The 12,348-nt window shown below is 39.7% G+C and overlaps 1 protein-coding gene and 1 pseudogene across 2 annotated transcripts in view; one reads left to right on the top strand and one right to left on the bottom strand.

Moving 5' to 3' along the window:
* ASIP (agouti signaling protein) overlaps window positions 1–12,348 on the top strand; it is a 73,750-nt gene that overhangs the window by 9,096 nt on the left and 52,306 nt on the right. The gene's annotated exons all lie outside the window — the stretch shown is intronic.
* LOC308523881 (ferritin light chain-like) lies at window positions 7,228–7,753 on the bottom strand (annotated as a pseudogene). The gene has a single exon. The product of its transcript is annotated as a ferritin light chain-like (transcript).

Consider the following 12,348-nt stretch of genomic DNA (forward strand, 5'->3'; position numbering starts at 1 on the left):
TTCAATACACAGTCAGTGATGGGGCTTTTAGAAGGCAGAGATGTTCATTTAAAATGGCTCTTTATGTCCTGTAGTTGTACTCTTTGACACTTGCTTCTAGGAAAGTGTACATATGATGACTGACTAGATATCTGCTTTCTCATTTCAACTGTGAAATAAATTAGGAGACCATCTCCATCTTTGGCATCACTATAAATTAGGGAGACAGAGGCAAAGCATTCACTGTTTGGAGCCTAACCTCCCTGTGGTCAGGTGGCCTGACTCACAGCAGCAGCAGGCCCTGGTAACAAAACTCAGAAGCAGGAATTAGGAGGCCAGTTTTTGATCCTGCATCCACCTCTAACTGCCTGTGAGGCTTTAATTTAGTCGCTGACCTCCTCAGGGCTGCCACCTTCCTGTATATCAAATAGGAAGACAAAGACTAGCCTCCCTTAGCCTTTGTGGATAAAATTACAACTGAAAGTATCTGCCATAGCTGGGGAAGGAGTGGGGCCAGAGAGAGAAAGTGCATTATGAATACCGACTTTCTCACTTGATCGCTTAAGTTTTTTAATCCTCATCTTCCTCTTCCCTGGGCTCCTGACTGGTCTGAACTCACTTTTGTTTTCTCTTAAGTAAAATTTTATTGAAAAATTTTTTGTTTTTATTGGGGAAAAAGTCTTCAGCTCAATGAATTTTTTCCACGTGAACACACCCTGAAAAACTGAACCTAGATCTAAAAATAGGGCATTACCCCTAGCCGGTTTGGCTCAGTGGATAGAGTGTTGGCCTGGGACTGAAGGGTGTCAGGTTCAAATCTGGTCAAGGGCACATAACCTGGGTTGGGGGCTCAATCCCCAGGGCGTGCAGGAGGCAGCCGATCAATGACTCTCTCTCTCATCATTGATGTTTCTATCTCTCCTTTCCTCCATGAAGTCAATAAAAGTATATAAACAATAGTAATAAAATAAAATAAAAAATAATAAAAATAGTTCATTACCAACACTCGGAGCCCCCATCATATCCTCTTTTAGTCCCTTTCCTTCCAAGGGTAACCACTAACCTGACTTCTAACACCATAATTAAGTTTTGCCTGTTTGGAGGGCTTCACATATGTGTATATGCTTTTATGTGTAACTTCTTTTGCTTAATATTAGGTTTGTAAGATTCATTTATGTTATTGTGTTATTTTCTCTATTCTCATTGTTATATAGTATTTAATATACCACTATTTATTTAGCCATTACCTTAGTGGGCATTTAGGTTGTTTCTGATTGAGGGCTATTATGAACAGTGCTACTAGGAACATTCTTGAACAGTTTTTTTAAAAAAATTTTTTTATTGATTTCAGAGAGGAAGGGAGAGGGAGAGAGAGATAGAAACATCAATGATGAGAGAGAATCACTAATCGGCTGCCTCCTGCATGCCCCCCCACTGGGGATCTAGCCCACAACCCGGGCATGTGCCCTGACTGGAAATTGAACCATGATCTCCTGGTTCATAGGTTGATGCTCAACCACTGAGCCACACCAGTTGGGCTTGAACAGTTTTTTGATGAACATATGACTGTTTTCCTATTGGCTATTATCTAGAAGTGGAATTGCTAAATCATAAGATATGTGAGTTCTGCTTTAATATATACTGCCAGTTTAAAAAAGTAATTGGCCGAGACCGGTTTGGCTCAGTGGATAGAGCGCCGGCCTGCGGACTGAGGGGTCCCGGGTTCGATTCCGGTCAAGGGCATGTACCTGGGTTGCAGGCATATCCCCAGTGGGGGATATGCAGGAGGCAGCTGGTCGATGTTTCTCTCTCATCGATGTTTCTAACTCTCTATCTCTCTCCCTTCCTCTCTGTAAAAAATCAATAAAATAAATTTAAAAAATAAATAAATAAATAAATAAATAAATAAAAATAAAAAAGTAATTGTATCATTTTACACTCCCACCAGTCATGTCTGAGATTTCTGTTTTTTTCTACATCCTGACCAATACTTGGCATTGTCTGTCTTTTGCATTTAGCCATTTGGATGGATGTGTAGTGGAATGCTTTTTGAGTTAAATTTTTATTTCCTTAATGACTGATGAAGTTGAACACCTTTTAATGTATTTATTGGCCCTTGGCTATCCTGTTTTATAAAATACCTTTCAGTCTTGAACCTGCTTTTCTGTTGGATTGTCTGACATTTTCATTGATCTATAAGAGTTCTATAAGTATTATAGATACTTGTTGTATACATGTTGCAAATATCATTTCCCACAACGCTGTTGAGTCATATTGGAGCCTACGGCAAAAGTCAGAAATACTGATACCTATCTTTATTTATATATTTTTAAGATTTTTTTTAAAATTGATTTTTAGAGAGGAAGGGAGAAGGAGAGAGAAAGAAAGAAATATCGATGTAACAGCAAAACATTGATCAGATGCCTCCTGCAGGACCCCAGCCAGGGATAGAGCTTGCAACCGGGGCATGTGCCCTGATAAGGAATTGAACCAGTAATCTTTTGGGTGCACAACTGAGCCACACCAGCCAGGGTTAAAATTTTGATATTTTGTTCATGGATTTTTTTTCATAGTTATTTAAAAAAATATTGCATTGACATCTTATTTATCTTGATTACTGAGGGTTTTTTTTTGGTGCCCCCTTAAAAACTTGTATCCAGCCTGGCCATCCTGGCTCAGTGGTTGAGCGTTGACCTATGAACCTAGAGATCATAGCATTGGCATTTTAACAATATGAAGTCTTCCAATCCATAAACATGGAATGTTTCCTTTTATTTATCTTTTAAAATTTCTTTTATCAATGCTCTGTTGTTTTCATTATACAAGTATTATAATTCCTTGGTTAAGTTAACTCCTAAGTATTTTATTATTTTTATGATATTGTAAATGGAACTGTTTTTATAATTTCCTTTTCAGATTGTTCATTTTTATTGTATAGAAATGCAACTGATTTTGTGTGTTAATTTTTTCCTGCTACTTTGCTGACCTCATGTAATAGTTCTAATAGTTCTTTCATGTAGAATTTGTAAGGTGCTCTACATATAAGATTATATCACTTACATACAGAAATAATTTTATTTCTTCCTTTCCAATTTTGATGCCTCTTATTTCTTTTTCTTGCCTAATTGCTCTGGCTATAATTTTCAGGACTATGTTAAGTAGATGAGGTGAGATTTGGTATCCTTGCCTTATTCCTGATCTTAGAGGAATAGCTTCCAGTATTTCACTATTGAGGATGATGTTTGCTATGGGTTTTTCATATGTGGTTTTTATTGTGCTGAGATAGTCTCTCTCTAGTCCTACTTTTTTTTTTTTTAGTGTTTTTATTATAAAAGAGTGTTGAATTTTATCAAATTCTATTTTCTGTATCAATTGAGATGATCATGTGTGTTTTTATCCCTTATTTGGTTAATGTGGTGTATAATATTGATTGGTTTTTCTTATATTGAACTATTCCTGCATTCTGGGAATAAATTACACCTGGTCGTGGCATATAATTCTTTCAATATGCTACTGAATTTGGTCTGCTAGTATTTTGTTGAGGATTTTTGCATCAGTGTTCATAAGGGATATTGGTTTATAGTTTTCTTGTAATGCCTTTTTCTGGCTTTGGTATCAGGGTAATGCTGGCCTTATAGAATGAGTTAAGAAGTATTCTCTCCTCTTCAATTTTTTGGAAAAGTCTGAGAAAGATTGGCAATATTAAATGTTTAGTAGAGCCCTGACCGGTTTGACTCAGTGTTTAGAGCGTTGGCCTGCAGACTGAAGGGTCCTGGGTTCGATTCCAGTCAAGGGCATGTGCCTTGGTTGCGGGCACATCTCAGGTGTGGGGGGTGCCGGAGGCAGCTGATCGATGTTTCTAACTCTCTATCCCTCTCCCTTCCTCTCTGTAAAAAACCAATAAAATATATTTTAAAAATAAATAAATAAAATAAAATAAATGTTTAGTAGAGTCCACCAGTGAAGCCAACGGGGCTTTTTTTTTGGCTAGGGGATTTTTAAATTATTATTTGAACTAAATATGTTTTATTTTTTTAAATTTATCTTTATTGTTGAAAGTATTACATAAGAACAGAAAAGAAAGTATTACAGATGTCCCTTCCCCACTTCCCCCATTAACTCCCCCTACCCCTCTACATCTTATTTATCTTGATTACTGTATCCCTCCCCAGGCCTTTTCCACACTATTGCCTATTACTTATTCAATTTCCTTACTAGTAATAGGTCTATTCAGATTTACTTTTTCATTGTGGTTTAGTCTTGGTAAGTTTTGTGTTTCTAGGAATTTGTCTATTTTATCGAGGTTATTCAATTTGTTGGTATATAATTGTTCATAGAACTATCTTAAATTCTTTTTATTTGCTAGAGGCCTGGTGCATGACATTTGTGCCTGAGGGGAGGGGTCCCTCAACCAGGCCTGTGCCCTCTCGCACTCTGGGAACCCTCAGGGGATGTCCAACTACCAGCTTAGGCCTGCTCCCCTGACATCCCCCAAGGGGTCCTTAGCACTGCCACAGAGGCAGGAGAGGTTCCTGCTGCACTTGCCAGCTGTGAGCCTGGCTTCTGGCTGAACGGCACTCCCTCTGTGGAAGCGCACTGACCACCAGGGGGCAGCTCCTGCATTGAGCATCTGCCCCCTGGTGGTCAGTGCCTGTCATAGCAACCGGTCGTTCTACTGGTTGGTCGATTTGCATATTAGGGTTTTATTATATAGGATTTATTTATCTATTTGTTTATTTATTTATTTTTAAATATATTTGATTGATTTTTTACAGAGAGGAGGGGAGAGGGATAGAGAGTTAGAAACATCGATGAGAGAGAAACATTGATCAGCTGCCTCCTGCACGCCCCCGACGGGGGATGTGCCCGCAACCAAGGTACATGCCCTTGACTGGAATCGAACCTGGGACCCTTGAGTCCACAGGCCGACGCTCTATCCACTAAGCCAAACCAGTTAGGGCTAGGATTTATTTTTATAATGCAAAAACTGATTTATTTGTTCAAACACCAATGAAGGAAAGCAGTCTTCTGTCAAATGGAGAAGATTAAGATTCTTCAGATGTTAGGTCTATTTACCAAACACTTCAGCAGGCTTTTTAAATGGGACTTCCCCCTCTTGGGCCTGCTTTTCTAATTCTTTATGATATACAAGCTGCATTCCAGGTAGTTTGTGTTCTTCTTCTATCTATCCAGGTCCTTTCCCAAGAAGCATAAGAGATCGTATTCATTGTTACAGAAGCCATGGTCTTCGGGTCTAGCAGGAGCTTGGTTAACTTGTTCTCCAGCTCCAGAGCAGATAGAGCTTGTATGCCAGTTCCCCAGTTATCTCAGGCTTCTTAATTACCCAACAGCAGGTTTTACTCTGACGTACTCTTAGATATCTTAGGAATTGCTTTCCATGTTCCCTCTTCACCTCAGCTTGGTCTTCAAAGAATGTGGCAAAAAGAGGTTCTCCTGGGCCTTCAATGTAATAACAGGCCATCGGTAAATAAACATCACTGATGTGCAGCTTATAAGATGCCATGTGATCAATAGCAACACTACACTCTCCAGAGAGGAGGTGCTGGGTTGCCATCTCAGCTTTAGAGAAAACCAGGCATAAACAGTGCTTAAATTCTTTTTATTTCTGTAGAATTCACAGTAATGTCCCCACTTTTATTTCTTTTTAAAAACAATATATTTTTATTGATTTCAAAGAGGAAGAGAGAGGGAGAAAGAGCTAGAAACATCAATGATGAGAGAGAATCATTGATCAACTGCCTCCTACACGCCCCCTACTGGGGATGGAGCCTGCAACCCGGGCATGTGTCTTTTTTCTTTTTCTTTTTCTTTTTTTATTGCTTAAAGTATTACACATATGTGTCCTTTTTTTCCCCCCGCCCTTGACAGTCCCCTAGCCTCCCCTATCCCCCAGTGTCTTATGTCCATTGGTTATGCTTATATGCATGCATACAAGTCCTTCGGTTGATCTCTTACCCCCCTCCCTCCTGCCCCCCAACTCTCCCTGGCCTTCCCGCTGCAGTTTGACAATCTGAGGCAGCTCTGCCTCTGTATCTATTATTGTTCAAAAGTTTATAATGGTCTCTAGTATCCATGAATGAGTGAGATCATGTGGTATTTTTCCTTCATTGACTGGCTTATTTCACTTAGCATAATGCTCTCCAGTTCCATCCATGCCGCTGCAAATGGTAAGAGTTCCTTCCTTTTTACAGCAGCATAGTATTCCATCGTGTAGATGTACCACAGTTTTCTAATCCATTCATCTACTGATGGGCACTTAGGCTGTTTCCAGATCTTAGCTATGGTGAATTGTGCTGCTATGAACATAGGGGTGCATATATCCTTTCTGATTGGTGTTTCTGGTTTCTTGGGATATATTCCTAGAAGTGGGATCACAGGGTCAAATGGGCGGGCATGTGTCCTTGACCTGAATCGAACCCGGGACCCTTCAGTCCGCAGGTCAACGCTCTATCTGCTGAGCCAAACCAACTAGGGCCCCATTTTTATTTCTGATTTTAGTAATTTGAGACTTCTCTCTTTTTCCCTTAATCTATCTAGCTAAAGGCTTATCAGTTTTTTTAAATCTTTTTGAAGAACTAACTTTTTGCTTCATTAACTTTCTCAATTGTTTTTCTTTTTTTATTGCTTTTATTTTTTAAAGATATTTTTATTGATTTCAGAGAGGGAGAGAAAGAGAGAGAGAAACATCAATGATGAGAGAGAATCATTGATTAGCTGCCTCCTGCACATCCCCCATTGGGGACTGAGCCCGCAACCCAATGTGCCCTTTACCGGAATCGAACTGGGAACCCTTCAGTTGTTAGGCCAAAACTGTATACACTGAACATGCTGGATGGGAGATCGAACCAGCAACCTAGGTATATGGCCTGACTGGGAATGAAACCCGCAATCTTTCAGAGCTCCATTACTTATTTTATTTATCTCTGATCTAATCTTCATTATTTCCTTTTAGCTTTGGTTTTGTCTGTTCTTTTTCTAGTTCCTTAAATTGTAAAGTTAAGTTGTGATTTAAGATCTTATTTTATTTATTTATTTATTTATTTATTTATTTATTTATTTATTTCTTGCTGCAAGCAGCTTTATTGTTTTTATTTGTTTCAATGCATAGGAGAGGGCTTCAGGGTGGCTAAAAGAATGGCTAGTAGTTAGGGGGAGAGACTCAGGCAAAAGCCAAACACCAGAGGAATGCAGACGGACCCCTCAAAAGCTTCTGGGCTCCAAAGGCTTCTAGTTGTGCTTGAGAGTGAGCCTTCCAAAGAGATACTGGCCAGCCCAGCCTGGGGGCCGGCCAGCCTGTGGAGGTTAGTCAGGTGGTTGCCCATTTTCTTGATGAGTTTCACCTCCTCATCCAGGAAGTGGTTCTCTAGGAAGTCAGAGATGAGGGTCTGCGCAGGTAGAATCCAGGGCATGCAGCTCCAAAAGGGCCTGGTTCAGGTTCCTCTCCAAGGCCAAGGTGGCTTCCATGCATCCTGAGTTTTGCCCACTCATCTTGGGGAGGCTTCAGCACATCCTGGAAGAGAATGCAGCCTGCTAGTTTTGCATCTTTAAGAGATGCTCAGCACCCTCAAACTTTTTCTCAGCCAACTCACGGGAGAAGTGGCGCGTGCCCTGGAGAGCCACATCATCGCAGTCAAAATAGAAGCTCAGAGAGAGATAGGTGTAGGAAGCCCGCAGATACAGGTTGGCCAAGTGGTTGACAGTTGACAACAGCCTCCACCTCAGTGGAATAATTCTGACGAATTTGGGAGCTCATGACTTTCCAACAATAAGGAGGTAAGGTGGGAAGGAAAAAAAAACCTGGTGTGTTGGCTGGTGTCTGAGGTGGTTCTGAAGATGGTGACTGGATAAGACACTGGGGAGTGAGTGATCAGAGGCTGGAAGAAGGAGCGTCCCTGGGTCTGTTCTGTCCAAACACTGTTGAAGCAAGAGACAGATCTAGGACCACCGAGGGCACTATCTAGATCTTTTTTATTTTTATTTTTTTATTTTTAAATATATTTTTATTGATTTCACGAGGCAGGGAGAGGGAGAGAGTTAGAAACATCAATGATGAGAAAGAATCATTGGTCAGCCGCCTCCTGCATGCACCCCACTAGGGATAGAGCTTGCAACCCAGGCATATGCCCTTGACTGGAATCGAACCTGAGACCCTCAGCCTGCAGGCCGATGCTCTATCCACTGAGCCAACCCAGCTAGATCTTTCTTATTTTTTAATGTAAGCATTTATAGCTATAAATTTCCCTGTTGACACTGCTTTTGCTACTTCTCATAAATGTTTGTATGTGGTGTTTTTGTTTTCATTTGTTTCTAAGTATTTTGTAATTTCCCTGTGGCTTCTTCTTTGATCCATTGGTTTAATGGATCAAAAGTGTGTTTTTGTTTTGTTTTGTTTTGTTTTGTTTTGTTTTGTTTTGTTTTTAGAGGAAAGGAGAGAGAGAGAGAGAGAGAGAGAGAGAGAGAGAGAGAGAGGAGAGAGAGGAGAGAGAGAGAGGAGAGAGAGGAGAGAGAGAGAGGAGAGAGAGAGAGAAAGAGAGAGACAGAAACATCGATAGGTGGCCTCCCATACACACCCCAACCGGGGATCAAACCCACAACCTAGGATGTGATATGTGCCCTGATTGAACCCACAGCCTTTTGGTGTACGGGACGATGCTTCAACCAAATGAGCCACTCAACCAGGACAGTGTGTTGTTTAATTTCCAGTTTTTTTTATTTTCTAGTTTTACTTATATTATTGATCCTAAAAATATATCTTATTGATTTTTAACTTTATCCCGTTGTGATTGGAGAAGAGATTTTGACATCTATCTTTCTACATTTCTTGAGACTTAATTTGTGTCCTAACATATTATCTATCCTGGAAAGTGTACCATGAGCACTTGAGAAGAATACCTATACTCTTTTTGTGAAGAGTGTCCTCTGTATGTCTGTTAGATCCCATTGGTTTACAGCAGTTCTGCTTAACCACAGTTTTTTTAAAAATATATTTTATTTTATTTTATTTTTACAGAGAGGAAGGGAGAGGGATAGAGAGCTAGAAACATCAATGAGAGAGAAACATCGATCAGCTGCCTCCTGCACACCCCCCACTGGGGATGTGCCTGCAACCAAGGTACATGCCCTTGACCGGAATCAAACCTGGGACCCTTCAGTCCGTAGGCCAACGCTCTATCCACTGAGCCAAACTGGTCAGGGCTTAACCACAGTTTTGCTTTCCATAGTTTCAGTTACCCAGAGCAAACGACAGTCCAAAAGTACTAAATGGAAGATTCCAGAAATAAACAATTTGTAAGTTTTAAATTGCACACTGTTTTGAGTATCATGATGGAATCTCACACCATCCTGTTCTGTCCCACCAGGTTCACGAATCATCTCTTTGTTCAGTCCACAAAGGAGGATAGGATCCTTTTTGCCCACCCTGGTTCCTGCAAGCTATGTGAGAGCTCCTCCAGGAACAGGCGAATAGCTGTTTGCCACAGGTAGCTGCTACTGTGTAAAAGCCAAAATTAACAGCAATTTACTCCCCTAGACTTTCCTTGGAAGTTGTAACCTTCAGTAGACTCCAGAGTTCCCACATAGTTGCATTAGACAGATTCTTTCAATGCAGTTGTTGTGTAGGTGGGGAGGCATATTCCTTATACTTATTACTCCACCATCTTCCTGGAGTTATCCTGTAGGAGTTTTTTGTATGTTGTTAATACAAATCTTTTGCCACATGAATGTATTGGAGTGTTTTTCCCCCAGTCTGTTGCTTGATTATTCATTCTCAAAATGATTATTCTTTTCATGAGCAAAATTTTCTTGAAGTTCAATATTTCACTTATTTTTATGATTAGTACATTTTATGTTATGCCTAAAAAGCTTTGACTACTCTATGGTTGCAAAGATATTTTTTAGAAGCTTTATGGTTCTAAATTTTACATTTAGGTCTGTGATCCATCTTGAATTAATTTTTGTATATGGAGTGCAGAAGGGGTCAGAATTCTCTTCCCATAGACATATCCAGTTGTTTCAGCACAAATTGTTAAATAGACTTTCCTTTCCCTAATGAATTGATTGGGTGTCTTGGTTGATAATTAACTATGTATCTGGGTTTACTTCTGGACTTGATTCTGTTTATTAATCTATTTCTATCTACTTCTATTTTAAGCCTGATGTAATTATATATTAAATCTTGAACTCAGAAATATAAGTACTCTAACTTTGGTTTTCTTTTTTCAATATCATTTTGATTATTCTAGGTCCTAAGTCCTTCGCATTCCCATAAAAATTTTAGAACCACATTATCAATTTTTTAAAACAAAAAAACTCGCTGAACTTCAGAATTGATTTGAGGTTCTATATGATGTTATTTCCCTTCAGAGAGGGATTACTTTTGTTTCTATCAATCAGAAAGCTTAGGGGCTACATAACTTTATCTAATAAATGTTTCAGGAATTCAAAGCTGGGCCCTGGCCAGTATGGCTCAGTTGGTTGAGCATCATCCCATGTACCAAGAAGTCACTTGGATTCCTGGTCGGAGCACTGATGCCCAGGTTATGGGCTTGATCACCAGTAAGGAGCACGCAGGAGGCAGTTAATTAATGTTTCTCTTTGTCATTGATGTTTCTCTCTCTCCCTCTTCCTTTCTCTCTAAAAAATCAATAAAAACATTTTTTTTTTAATGCAAAGCTGGGCTTTAGTCTTTATCAGGGCTAGTCAATTACCCTTATCCTAGGGCAGTGATGGCGAACCTATGACACGCGTGTCAGAGGTGACACGCGAACTCATTTTTTGGTTGATTTTTCTTTGTTAAATGGCATTTAAATATATAAAATAAATATCAAAAATATAAATCTTTGTTTTACTATGGTTACAAATATAAAAAAATTTCTATATGTGACACGGCACCAGAGTTAAGTTAGGGTTTTTCTTTTTTTAAAATACATTTTATTGATTTTTTACAGAGAGGAAGGGAGTGGGATAGAGAGTTAGAAACATCGATGAGAGAGAAACATCAATCAGCTGCCTCCTGCACACTCCCCACTGGGGATGTGCCCGCAACCAAGGCACACGCCCTTGACCGGAATTGAACCCAGGACCCTCGAGTCCGCAGGCCGACGCTCCATCCACTTAGCCAAACCAGTTAGGGCAAGTTAGGGTTTTTCAAAATGCTAACACGCCAAGCTCAAAAGGTTCGCCATCACTGTCCTAGGGTGAAATCGATCATGGTCTCAGTAGAAAACCTGGGATGTTTACCAGGGCTCTTTCTTCTTTTCAGGCTCTTTACTATAATTTTTGTGTTGCCATTCAAAGCTGGGAAATTGCTGAAAGCTCTTTCAGCTTCTCAATGCTGCCTTTGTTTTTGGAATCAATAACTATCTTTAGGATAAGTTTTCCCAAACACCAGGTTCACTTTCCTTGGCTTCTCTTTCCTTCCAGATCTTGGGCCAGCAAATTCTCATTGCTTTGGGTAGCTTTCTTATGCCTTCAAATTGATGTTTAAGAAAATAATAATTATCTACATTTTCCAATTGTTCTCAGCAAGAAGTTTATCTGTAATAGCCCACTTATTCAGCCTTTGCTGTAGATGGAACTCTCTGACGTACACTTTTTAAATATAAGTTAATTAAAATGAACTTTGTTTTGTAAAATATTTTCATACTTTCCTAATTATTCTGGAAATAATTGGAAAATACTTAGAGGCATTGAAATTGCTAGCCTGGAAGTTTGGCTTTTGCATTATTGGTGGTGAAAATTACCACAGACCTTCAGGCCAACATGAGACAGGCCACAAACAGAACGTGGTGTTTGGAGCTGCTCACCAAAACTGTGCCTTATAAAAGGGGAGAAAACATTCCTCTACTCATTATATTTACCCAGCTCCACTGAGGCAAAGCGGCATTACCCACTCATCGTTTTTCCATTATTGTGCTGTAGCAGCATGTGGGTTTTTTGCTGGATAATACTGGAGAGTACTCCTCCTATTTGCTTTTAGATGTTCATAGTGGAATCTGCTCACCCTAGCTTAACACCAGGGACTTCTTGCTGTGCTGCCATTTAACAGGTGAAATCAGGTTGGTGGAGGTGAAAGCAACAAGAGGAGAATGTGCCCTAATTGGCAATTTTAACTTAAGTCTCTGAAGTTTCTCAGATAAAATGTAAGGAAAACTGGAAACCTATGGCTCTTGTACACAGATGTGTGCACATAAGTAACCATATAGACATCCATACACACACCTAAACACATCCATATTGCACACTCAGATAGTGTGAAACCTAACCTTAGGCTAAACTAGATAATATGTAATTCACTGGATACTGTGTGGAAAGGTAGGACTTCTTGAGGAAGGACAGGATCAAAAAGCA

This window comes from Myotis nattereri (genome assembly GCF_964212035.1).
Source record: "Myotis nattereri genome assembly, chromosome: 8".
NCBI lineage: Eukaryota > Metazoa > Chordata > Mammalia > Chiroptera > Vespertilionidae > Myotis > Myotis nattereri.